Raw genomic sequence first — 12,306 nt, 5'->3', positions numbered from 1 at the left:
TCAACGACATTCGATCAACACTATTCGATCTCCTTCCTTCGCATATCAGTTACAAATTCTTTTTGATACACATAATGAATGAAGGTAAACTCAATTGCAAATTTTTCTATTTTGATTTTTGATTAGTTTTTAATCATTCATAGATGTATTCATGAATTCTTGCACGTTCTTTGATATGATCGCTAAGAATTTAAACTCTTTAATTGGCAATACACATAATTTTTCACTTGATTGCACAAAATTGTGCACTATAAGACACGAGAATATGCACTTGAAGGCACTGGAAGTAGCGAAATAATGTGCACTGGAAATTACAACATTGTGCAATCCAAAGGCACAATAATGTGCATTGTAAGAAACAACAATAAGCTCTGTAAGACATAAAAATATGCACTGGAAGTCATAGTGCAAAAAAAAAATGCACTCTACGCAGATTTATTTGATTAGCCATAAAGATGTACTGGAAGTGATAAAATTGTGCTCTAGAAGGCACAACAATGTGTACTAGAAGCATAAAACTGAACTTTCAGGTGGTTAACAATGTGGACTGTAAAGCTAAATAATGTGCACTGTAATGCCGAACAACGTGCACTATAAGAATGAAAAAATGTGCTCTGTTAGGAAAATATTGTGCACTCTAACCTTTTGAAGATATGATTTACTGTTTTCCTTGTGTACTTACATGATATTTTATATGTTTCAGTTCCAACGTCATTACTCAATGACTTCACCTCTGGCAACAACTTGAATATTTCTGACGCAAATTCCTATAACATTTTGAAGAGATGGTTATTCTTTGAATATATCTCCAGGGATGTAGCAACAGGTTTTTCTATCCCAAAGAGGATGAAAGTTTGAAACATGATTGGTTGCAAATCTCGAATTGTGTTTAAGTATATGGAAAGTCGTGGTTATCTAGTTAAACAAGTTGAGGAACGTCATAACTATTGTAACATTTTGAGTCATCATGACAGTAGGAACTGTCCATTTGGAAGAGATGATTGACTGTTTTCCTATTTTAGTTGTAGATTCTATACAATTTTGTAGTACATTACATGCTAAAAATAATAGAATAAACATATTCTATGCAAATTTATTTGATTAGCCATAAAAAATGCATTGGAAGTAATAAAATTGTGCTCTGCACGGCACAACAATCTGCACTGGAAGCATAAACTGAACTTAAAGGTTGTTAACAATGTGCACTGTAAGGCCAAACAATGTGCACTATAAGACCAAACAATGTGCTCTGTAAAGCTAAACAATGTGCTCTATTAGGCGAAAAATTTGCAATATAACCTTTTAAAGAGATAATTGATTATTTTCCTTGTTTTTTCTTTTTGTTTTTAAAGATATTCTGTTAGTAATTATGGCAAGATTTTGATGAGCCAAAACTATATTTTGAAAAATCTAAGTAGTTTCCCTAAATTTTGATTTAGAGTCTAGTATATATCTTTTTGTTCAAGAAAGTATTCACAAAATTTGTAACAAGAAGGGAAATCACAAAAATTATTCAAAGTCAAAAGAAGAAAAGAGAATTATTTATTTGTTGTTAGAAGTGATTTTTTGGAATAGCAACATAAATAGCAATGCTTGAAAGAAAATTAAGGAAGTTCCAAGTAAGAACCTAAGAATCAACAAATATTGGAGTAGCAAGATATGTAGCAAAGTTGTCTATAAGTCAAAGTCAACTTAGTAGCAAAGGAGATAGCAAGAAGAGGACATTGGAGTGGTTCATGGTTTGAATCTCATGAAGAAATAATTTCCTCAAAGTAGCATATTTGCTACCAAGGATGGTCATGATTGAGGTCTCAAGATCGAATCCCATGAAGACCAAATTACACAAGTAGCAAGAATGATAGCTTGTGTACTAACAAGCTTGCTCGAAGTAACACATGTGCAAAGTTAGTGGTTCGAGTCAGACCTTCAACAAAATAAAGTATGTAGAAGAAGTGCTAGCAAGGTATGTGTAATCAAAGTGCAAGGGTCGAATATTTTTTATAATATTTTTCTTTTGGTAGGGTCGACCCTAAGGGCGGGCGTGATAGGCACCCGCTCTGAGCCCAACGTTGGGAAGGGTCCCCTAACTTGGTTGATTGATTGCGTGTAGCTTTGTGCGAGACGCTCGGGAAGTGCTGAGTTGGTGAATAGTGGACTCTCTCTCTCCCTCCCTCCCTCCCTCCCTTTCTCTCTCTTTCTCTCTCTCTCTCTCTCTCTCTCTCTCTCTCTCTCTCTCTCTCTCACATGCGTATGCATGCAAGCCATCTTTAACATATAGCTTATTTAAGTTATTACATTACATGCCAAAAACCATATAATAAACATATTCTGTTAAGATTTATTTAATAAAAATGTGTTCTGTAAGGCACAACAATGTGCATTGTAAAACAAAACAATGTGCACGGTAAGGTCAAATAATGTGCACGGTAATGCTAAACAAAGTGCACTATAAGGCCAAACAATATGCTCTGTAAGACCAAACAATGTGCTCTGTATCCTCTTAAAGAGATGATTGATTATTTTTGCTTGATTTTTATTATTCTTTTTTAAGATTTTCTCTTCTAAAATCATAGACCTCATTCCAAAAAAAATTGGTAGTATATTACATGCCAAAAATTGTATAATAAACATATTCTATTAAGATTTATTTGATTGTCTAAAAAAAATGCACAAAAAAATGATAAAATTGTGCTCTAAAAGGAACAACAATGTGCACTAGTTGCATAAAACTAAAGTGGGGTTGGGGAGTTCTTGTGGGGGTTATTTTTTATGTTTTGTTTTTGTTTACTTTTTTGCCCTCTAACTGTTAGGAATAAAGTGTAATGGTTTTGATATGCCAAATTTGTATTTGTAGTGGGCGCTAGTTTAAGCTTTGGGCGCCGATTACAAGTGGAAATTGGGAAGCAATTTCACTTGGGTGGCAATCGAGATGCAATTGCACTTGGGAGCCAATTCAAAGGAATTGGGAGCCGATTTCATAGCAATTGAAATTGGGAGCTAGTTCGAAGCAATTGAAATTGGGAGCCAGTTTCAGAGAAATTGAAATCAATTGAAATTGGGAGCAAGTTTCACATGGGAATTAATTCAAGATGGGAGCCAATGTAGAATTGAAATTGGGAGCCAATTGAGGCTGTAGTATGGGATGCAATTTCAAGTTGGGGACCGATTCAAAAGAAGACATAGGATATCAAATTGAATTGAGATGAAATTCAATATCAGGAGAAGTCTGGAAGCCAATTTCGAAGTCAAAGTCAACAATTCAAATTGGGAAGCAATTGAAAGCACCAGGAGCAATTTGGAAGCCAATTGCAAGTCAAAGTCAATTGGGAGCCAATTACAATGGAGAAATTCAAATTCAAATTGGGTGCCAATTACAAGCCAATTGAAATTGGGTGTCAATTACAAAGGAGAAATTCAAATTGGGGACCGATTCAAAAGAAGACATAGGATATCAAATTGAATTGAGATGAAATTCAATACCAGGAGAAGTCTGGAAGCCAATTTCGAAGTCAAAGTCAACAATTCAAATTGGGAAGCAATTGAAAGCACCAGGAGAAATTTGGAAGCCAATTGCAAGTCAAAGTCAATTGGGAGCCAATTACAATGGAGAAATTCAAATTGGGTGCCAATTACAAGCCAATTGAAATTGGGTGTCAATTACAAAGGAGAAATTCAAATTAGGTGGAAGTTCAAAGCCAGTTTGAAGTCTGAGAACACCCAGACGTGAGAATGAAGAAGATGAAGACGAACTTACAGTGAAAATATTCTCACAAGGAAAAATACTAGTTTTAACTAGTATGGGATTAAATTGATGAATATTTTTAAATCCCAAAGATACAAGAACCACTTCAGAGCTAATCAGAGAAGCCGTTTTACACCTAGATATTCCCACTCAACGTAAAACCAGAGGAATATCAGATGAAGTTTGGAAGCTCATTTACATGGAGATGAAGATCTCTCAAACAGCTAGCTTATCTCTTTCTGACATCTTTTGCAGAAGATAAGATAAGATCTCTGACAAAAAGATACAAGATTTCAAAAATGAGAGCGTCTCTTTCCAACGGACAGATTCTCATTACCAGCTATAAAATGATGAAGATATGAAGACTTGAAGAACAGAAGGACGTGTGAAGAGCAATAGAGCAAGAGCAGAAAATTCAAATCCATAAAAGGGATCGAATAGAGCAATTAAGCTTGAAAGAGCATAGAGCAAAAATCTCATTTGGTACAGAGCATACCAAAAATCTTCAAGTGAGAAGTGAGAAAAGAAAAAGAACTCAGATAGCTTCAAAGAAAAATATTCTGAGAGTTCTTAAATAGAGCAAAGCAGAGCAAAAATATCAAGCGCTTTACTTGATATATTCAAAGAGAGAAAACACTCAGAGCATTCAAGAGAAATCATTCCAGAGTGTTTATCTTCATCAAAGAGACCTGCGCATCATTGAAGATCATCTACAGAGTCTCAGAAGTTGGAAGCAAGACAACACTTGTTTTGGAGCAAAACAAGAGAAGGGAGGAAAGTAGCACGGAGCTGTGAAATCCTGGATTGTCACACGGAGCTGTGAGATCCGAAGCAGCAGTGTCGGAGGCACTGGGCGTGATTGGTGTGGGCTTGGTGATCAAAGCACCAGATCACGGGATATGTTTCTACCGGAGTGTGGAAGACGGGGGGAAAGTAACGCGGAGTCGTGAAATCCTGGGATAGTAGCGCGGCGACGTGAAACCCGAAGCAGCAGTGTGGTGTCACTGGGCGTGATTAGTGCGGGCTTTGTGATCAAAGCACTAGATCACGGAAATTCATTGTATCTTGGAACCAAGAAGTGGTAGATATAGTGAATTGCTCTTAGAGATAAGAGCAAGTGGAGTAGGAGGATTACACCACCTCGCGAACCACTATAATTGTCTTGTGTTCTTTACTGCTTTCTTTACTTACCGCTCTTTACATATTCGCTCTACACGAGATATACTGCTCACACAATCTCACACACACTTTATGTTCATTTATTTCCGCTGTGCACCATACTCTAACAATCTAGTTAAGAGTCTTGGTTTATCTCTAGCTTAGCAATTGTTGTGCTGTGCGAAAAAGTTTGAAAGTCTATTCACCCCCCCCCCCCCCCCCTCCCCTCTAGACTTTCACCTTACCTCTTTTGGGACCAACAATTGGTATCAGAGCGGGTGCCTATCCGAGTCAGAATTTGTCTCTAACTGATACCAACAATTGCTATAAGAGCAGGCTGTCTATTTAGGCCAAATTGCTATCTAAACACGTGCCTAACTGGGTCAACCATTTCTGACTGCTAGACAGATCCATTCTACAAAGTGTGTGAATTGGATTAATCTTTCATATCTCTCGTGATGATGATGAAGAAAGATTTAGCTCAAAATCTATTATTCTCACTTGATAAATTTGATGATTGGAAAGTTCGTATGCAGGTACACTTATCGGCCTTACACGATGAAATGTGGGAAGTTATTTCCACTGGCCCTATAGAAATATTAAAAATCAATACGGCATTTGTTATATCCCCGGATGCTCCACAGTACGTACAAAAGCCAAAACCGTAATGGACATCGGACGATAGAACGCGGAATAATCTTGACAATATTTCCAAGGATATTCTATTCAAAGCCGTAGATGATACAATATTTCCGAAGATCCGAAAGTGTGCCATTGCCAAAGAAATATGGGAAACTCTCATCAAGATTGGCGAAGGAGATGAACAAGAAAAAGACAATAAGCTCACAATCGCCATGAAGAAGTTTGAAGATTTCAAAATGCTCTCAAATGAAAGTGTTGCAGACATGGAAGCTCGAATGATCAAAGTTCTTGGAGAGATTAGTGATCTTGGCAAAAATATTAGCCAATAAGAAATTAATCTCAAAATCCTACGAGGCTTACCATCTGCATGGGATATGAAGGTTACGGCTATGCGCGATCACCGAGATCTAAGAATGTTGTCAACAGACAAATTATTTAGTGATCTAAAAGCATATGAGTTCGAAATGAAGGACAAAGATGATGATGTTCATGAAGCTCGAAATTCTGCTCTAATGGCCGAACAACCGTCAACCTCCAGGTCAGTAGAAAATAATGTTGATTTTATGACTGACGGACAATTTGCTCTTTTTGTGAAAAGATTTAAAAGGTTTATGCGAAAAGGAGACAACAAAAATTCTGCTCGAGGAAAATTCATCTCTCGCATAACACAAGAAGAAAAAGTCAAAGAAAACAAGGATTTATGCTACAATTGCCGCAAACCCGGACATTTTAAAATAAATTGTCCGTATCCGATCGTTAGCAAGTATCAAGGCAAAAATGTTGAATCTACGCCGAACAAATCCGAAAGCAAAAGGTTCAAGCGCAACAAAAGAAAAGCTCTCGTTAGCAATGAACCAAATGAAAATGATGATTCGGAGGATTCATCATCAAGCGATGAAAGTTCATGTTCGGATTATGATACGGCTCTAATATGCAAGTCAATTGAGTTGAGTACAAGTGAAGATTGTCTTATGGCTCTTGACGCAGAGGAAGAAGAGGTAACATCTAATTCTTTCAATTCTGTTAATTCTTCTTTTTCTCGTGAATCAATTGACAATCTAATGCGAGAATGTCAAGAGATTATGCTCACTCATCCTCAACTCAAGGAGCGCAATAATATTCTAATTCTTGAAAAAGAAGAAATGAATAAAAAATTGCAAGATGCTTTACTTGAAGTGAGTAAATTGAAGAATGAAAATATTCATCTTCAAGAAGAGTGTAAAGCAAGAGAGGTTAGAGAACATAATCTTAGAGCTACTATTGCTACGTTCACTAATTCGTCTAAAATTATAGATAAAATGGTGAGCATGCAAAAGCCATCAGGAGATAGAACCGAAATTGGTTATGACTCCACATGTTCTCAAACCCCTCAAAATCTGACTAATTCTACTACTACTTTAAATAATAAAGTTCAAGTGGTAAAATTTGTTAAAAGTCAGAATAGCACAATGAGACAAGGACTTGGCTATCAAACAAATGCAAAGATGAATGTTGAAAGGCCGAAACAATTTAATTATACGGCAAAACAACAAAATTTCTTCAAGCAAAGATATGCCAAAGAGTCAAGTGCAAAAAGATTTCATAGAAAAGAGGGAAGCTTTTCTAGAAATAAAGTTGGGAAATTTCATCCCACTCAAAAAGATTGGTTGTGCAATAGATGTAATATTTTTTATAGACCAAAGCAACCATTCTCTTCCCAGGTGCCAAAATATAAAAATAATTTTCAAAACCCGGCGCCAAAAATATTTTCTAATGTGAGTTATGATTATCGTGTCTCTAATGGTTACAAATCGCCTCATCTTAACTCAATAAGATCAAGGTCGGTTTGGTTACCAAAAATCACTAACAGTAAATGACCCAAGCAAATATGGGTACCTAAAGTTAATTAATCTTTTTTGCAGGATGTTTGGTACATCGATAGTGGTTGCTCACGCCACATGACTAGAAATAAATCATATCTAGTAAATTTCAAAGAAATCGATGGACCAAAAGTTATATTCGGAGGAAATCAAAATTATGGAATTACAAAAGGAGTTGGCACGATCAAGAAAAATGGTTTGAAGATTGAAGATGTTTCTTTCGTTGAAGGATTAAAATTTAATTTGTTGAGCACTAGTCAATTTTGTGATAAAGGCTATCTTGTAGAATTTTCTAAAGATAATTGCCTAATCAAAAATGAGCTCACAAATGAAATTATTTTATCTGGAAAACGGCGAAAGAATATGTATATTGTTGATTGGAGCACAAGCAAAGATTCAGTGTGCTTAATGGCCAGAAATTCAAATGAAGCTAATTGGGAATGGCACAGAAAGCTCAACCACTTAAACTTCAAGACTATCAATCAGCTTGCAAAGAAGAATCTAGTAGAAGGCTTGCCAGATATTATCTTCAAGAAGGACCAAGTGTGTGATGCATGCCAACGCGGAAAGCAAATCAAATCATCATTCAAATCAAAGACACACGAGTCAACGTCAAGACCGCTAAGCTTACTACATATGGACTTATTTGGACCGGTTGATCCAATAAGTGTAAGTGGTAAGAAATATACTCTCGTTGTTGTTGATGATTTTTCCAGGTACACTTGGACTGTGTTTCTCAAGAAGAAAAATGAAGTTGAGCAAGTTCTACCGAAGCTGTTGAAGCAACTACAAAATGAGAAAGAATTGCAAATATCAAAAATACGAACGGATCGCGGAACCGAGTTCGTGAATGGAGTTATACAAGCTTTTTGCAATTCACATGGAATTTCTCATCAATTATCTGCCGCAAGAACACCGCAACAAAACGGTGTTGCCGAAAGAAGAAACCGGACGCTCAAAGAAGCCGCACGAGTGATGATTAGTGTTGCCGGTCTCCCGAAACGATATTGGGCGGAAGCTATCAACACTGCTTGTTACACGCAAAATCGAAGCATGATCCATAAGCAGTACAAGAAGACGCCTTATGAGCTTTATAAAGGGAGAAAACCAAATATTGGTTATTTTCATATTTTTGGATGCAAATGTTTTATTCATATTAATGATAAATTGCATCTAAAAGCTTTTGATGAGCGTGCAGATGAAGGAATTTTTCTAGGATATTCAGCTACCAGCAAGGCATTCAGAGTTTTGAATAAAAGATCAATGGTAGTTGAAGAATCCATACACGTGGTATTTGATGAAAAATCACAAAATTGCACAAAATGGTAACAAGTGTCATATTGATTTTTGTGATACTAATGATACGTGTGAAGATGATGTTTTGCAGGGAATGGATGAGTTGGAAATTAATTCTCTAGAAAATCCCATCCCTCATCTAGAAGAAGTTGGAAATTCTTTTAATAATAATTTTGGGAGTGATGCCTCACGTGATAATGAGGATGCAGTACGGGTTCCAATTAGTGATCAAGTTACTGGTGAAGTTGGTGGTCAATTACAAAATGAATTAAATGTGGAAATTCGAACCAACTCTCCCAGTACACAACAAATGGATCCACCCAGTATCATGCACCCATTTGAACCAGATTTAAGATGGCTCAAAAATCACCCTCCAGAATTAATTATTGAGAATATTCATGAAGGAGTGAAAACAAGATCATCTACCATGGAAGCATTGTTTACGTGTTATCTATCTCAAATTGAACCAAAAGAAATTGACGAAGCTCTCAATGATCCGGATTGGATAAATGCAATGCAAGAGGAGCTCGATCAATTCAAAAGAAATGATGTTTGGGAACTTGTTCCAAGACCGGCGAACCACAATGTTGTAGGAACCAAATGGGTCTTCCGGAACAAAGCAAACGAAGAAGGCGTAATTGTTAGGAATAAAGCAAGGCTCGTTGCAAAAGGATACTCTCAAGAAGAAGGAATAGATTTTGATGAAACTTTTGCACCGGTGGCCCGACTTGAAGCAATCAGAATTTTCCTAGCCTACGCCGCACACAAAGATTTCACCGTTTATCAAATGGACGTGAAAAGCGCATTCTTGAATGGTCTACTCGAAGAAGAAGTTTATGTCGAACAACCCCCAGGTTTTGAGGTAAAAGGTGAAGGTGATAAAGTCTACAAACTTAAAAAGGCATTGTATGGGTTGAAACAAGCACCTAGAGCTTGGTATGATACTTTGTCAATGTTCTTAATAAGTTGTGGATTCACCAAAGGCCTTGTTGACAAAACTCTATTTAGAATTCAAGATGGTGATCATATTTTATTAGTGCAAATATATGTTGATGATATTATTTTTGGAAGCACTAACAATTCTTTGTGTGAGAAATTTTCGAAGCTTATGCAGAATAAATTCGAAATGAGCATGATGGGGGAATTGAATTACTTCTTGGGCTTACAAGTCAAACAACTGAAAGAAGGAGTATTCATCAATCAAGCAAAGTACACCCGCGACTTGATAAAGAAGTTTGGCCTTGATGGAAAATCATCGATCAAAATTCCAATGAGCACATCAATAAGGCTAGACAAAGATGAAGATGGAAAGGATGTCGATCAAACAAAATATAGAGGAATGATTGGTTCACTTCTATATCTTACTGCAAGCAGGCCGGACATTTCTTATGCTGTGGGCGTGTGTGCAAGATTCCAAGCAAATCCAAAAGAAAGCCACCTCACCGCAACAAAGAAGATCATACGATATTTGAAAGGCACAATCAATGTTGGATTATGGTATCCAAAAGGTACAGATTTTACTCTAACGGGTTTTTCAGATGCGGATTTTGCAGGTTGCAAAATAGACAGAAAAAACACTTCCGGGACATGCCAGTTCTTGGGGGGGGGGGGGGGGGGGAAGGCTTGTTTCTTGGTTCAGCAAAAAGCAAAATTCCATTGCAACTAGTACCGCCGAGGCCGAATATATTGCTGCAGGAAGTTGTTGTGCGCAAATTTTGTGGATGAAGCAACAATTGAAGGATTACGGAGTTAATTGTGATGACGTTAGTATTTATTGTGATAATACTAGTGCAATCGCTATCACTCACAATCCGGTGCTTCACTCAAGAACCAAACATATCGACATTCGACATCATTTTATAAGGGATCATGTTGAAAAGAAAAATCTGAAGATCGAATATATCCCTACAGAAAACCAAGTTGTTGATATTCTCACGAAGCCTTTATGTGAAACGAGATTTTCTACCTTAAGGCACGAGTTGGGAATGATCGAAATGAGCTAAGTATCACTGGACTTAATCTCTCTATTTAAATTGATACTTGTGCTCAAAATAAATTGTTTTATATGAATAAATTGTTTTATGTGTTTATATGCATGTTTTTATTCGAAATTTTTTTGTGATAAAATTGCAATATGTGTTAGGATCTTATTTGTGTATTTGCATGTATTAGTTAACGTAAGATCATATGCCATGCAAATTAATTTGATAAAATATGCAATTCGTGATTTATTTGATGGTTTGTATAAAATTGCACGTTTTAATGTGTTAATCAGTTTTTGAGTATGTGTTCATGTTTCTGTAAATTAACTAACTTGTTTGCATGAACAATTTGCTCTAAAAGTGATTTACCGTGTTTGTTTAATAATATACATGTGTTATGTGCAAAATGTGATTTAAAGTGTTAATTGTATGTGTGTTTCGTATATATGCAGTATATGTGATATAATTTGCTATAAAATGTCTTAGAAATCTAGAAGTTAATATTTTTGTTAGTTTCTAAAATATTTTGGAATCTGATTTGTGTGCTAATTAGAAAGATGTTTCTAAATGTTATTTGGAATATGAATGTTAATTTTGTTAGTTTCCAAAATGTGTTTAATTTTTGATTGGAAATTACCGTGTATGAGTTTAATATAATTGGTATGTGTGATTAATTATTTGTAGAGTAATTTTTGCTACTAACGAGATGTTTGAGTGTTATTATGTTTGTGGTACATGAATTTGAGAAGGAAATCAGGAGATAAAGGAGGAAAATTTAGAGTTTAATTGGGCATCAAACCTCCACCCATAAACTCCTACCCTTTCTAAACCTCCACCCAACCTAAACCTCCCCCCATAATCCTCCCCTAGATCAAATCTTTCCAAACTGATATTCTCTCTCTCTCAAATCGGCACCCCATACCTTCTCTCAGCTTAATAATATCAATCGTCTCCCACGGAGCAATTAAAACCTAACCCCTCATTAAACTCCCCCCTCTAAACTGTTGCCCATCAAATCTCTTCCCATCCACCGCCATCTCAGCCAATGAGAAGTCTTGCCGCTATCCATCACATCCGTAAACTCTAAACGACAGCAAGAAGAATTAACTCTCCATCGGCAAGTGAACCGATTACACTCCTGACCGCCCTATATATTGGGAGACAGCCGAGACATACCTGTTGTGGAAGATTTTGTTGTTTGAATTTTTGCAGGTGCAAGATGGTGTCCAGCGAGTCTCAGGAGAACGAGATGAGGAAGGAAACTCAGAGAACTTGGGAGAAAGTTCTCAAGCAACCCCGAAGGGCAACAAGAACGGACGGACGTAGGAAAGCAGGAGAGTCCCCAAGCAACCCTTTGATTTTAATATCTGAAGAAAATGAGCAAGAAAAGGAATCGCCAAAAATTCAAGCAGCAGCAGAATCACCACCGCGTGAACCAGGCTTCATATATGAAGAAGACATTGGTGGCAAGAAACTGTCTGTGGAACAAGAGAAAGTGGAAGGGTCTGAGCCTCCATTCATGAAGTTTTCTCCGGTTGTTCAACCTGACATATATGCTGAAATTCTGAACATGAGCAATTCAGAATATCTCCAGTATTTAAAACAACTGACTTTTGGACCGGTTCTA

Source organism: Ipomoea nil, unplaced genomic scaffold, assembly GCF_001879475.1.
Source record: "Ipomoea nil cultivar Tokyo-kokei standard unplaced genomic scaffold, Asagao_1.1 scaffold2580, whole genome shotgun sequence".
NCBI lineage: Eukaryota > Viridiplantae > Streptophyta > Magnoliopsida > Solanales > Convolvulaceae > Ipomoea > Ipomoea nil.
The sequence above is the reverse complement of the archived record's forward strand: the minus strand, read 5'-3'. Positions refer to the sequence as shown.